The sequence below is a fragment of the Limulus polyphemus genome, unplaced genomic scaffold (assembly GCF_000517525.1).
Source record: "Limulus polyphemus unplaced genomic scaffold, Limulus_polyphemus-2.1.2 Scaffold1662, whole genome shotgun sequence".
NCBI lineage: Eukaryota > Metazoa > Arthropoda > Merostomata > Xiphosura > Limulidae > Limulus > Limulus polyphemus.
The window spans coordinates 220,251-221,691 of NW_013667272.1; positions in this window are offsets into that span (position 1 = coordinate 220,251).

Consider the following 1,441-nt stretch of genomic DNA (forward strand, 5'->3'; position numbering starts at 1 on the left):
ATATGCTGGTGTCAGGCTACTGTTAAATGCTGGTTATTGTGTTATAACATGGTTCACAACACAAATGTATATTCAATGGAATCGGGTTGCACACATTTTACTAAAGAAGTCTATTACATAAACCTGAGTTAAAAGTAAGAAGACCAAATGTAAGCCACACCATTTCAAGCACAGCCAAAGATCTTTGTTATTTCAAAATCATTTACAAGTATTACTAAAAATTGCATTTCAAAAAATGCAGAACACCAACACCTTGACCTGACAGAATTAAAGCAAAACCAACTAAGAAAGGTTTAGGCCAAGCATGTCAGATATGAATATTGTTCTGTCCTTTGTTTCTTTTTTTACAAAAATTAGTCTTAATAGGAAATAAAAAATTAAAGCTAATTTTCAAAAACAATGGAAAGAAATAAATCTGTGAAGTTTACAAATATATAGATGATTAAATATAATAATACCGTTATAGATTACAAAGTACTAATCAGAACACTTGATGAAAACATACTTTTACTTATTTTACCAACTGGTCAATCTCTGATGCAATCAAGCAGCCAAAGGTCAAAAATGTATTGATATAATAAGTAATGTAATACTTGAAATAAAGGATAATCACTAGAAACTGCCTTTTATATAGTTTTTTTATATCAAACATTTAAGGAAGGATAATACCGCATTGTAAACAGATTTTACAATAACAGGTGTCAGTCTTAATGGTTATGAATTTTTAAGCAGTAATATTAAAAACATATTTACTCACATCAAGTAAAATATAAACAAAAACTCCCCCAGACTAACCAAATAGAAATATAAGACAGTTTTGACATACATAAGTTCAAACAACTAAAGAACAGAAGTTAATTAAACAATCAACTGTATGTTTATACATATCTATACATGGAACTTGTTTTACACACAGTACATTTACTACAAAAAGAAACTTTAAGGCTGTATAGTTTCCCAGCTAGTTTAAATAATAATTTTTCAAGGCATTCCTTAATAGTGAGACTACCTATAAGAATAAATCAAACACAAAATATTCAATATCATTTGTGTTTAAACCATAGTTACAAAACTGGCTCTTCAATTGGTAACCTACATTTCTTCATTAAGTGTTTAAATTTCGAGTAAACAAAATGTTACAGAATTTCTTGCTTGTCTGATATTTTTTTTAATTTTTGCAACATAGGTTCATTACACCTTCAATTTTAATTGTGTGGTACATATACTACCTCACACTACTCCAAGATTCTCACATACTTGATATACAACAAAGTTATATCAAAAATAGTGGCATGATGTACTAGAATTCTACAGAATTCTGCTTCACTTCTAATATAAACTAATAATTACATCTTTTAGTATGTACTTCTATCTGAAAGAAAAACTTTTAAAAACAATAAAATCAGAGGCAAATAAATGAATTAGTTTTACTTATCAGGCC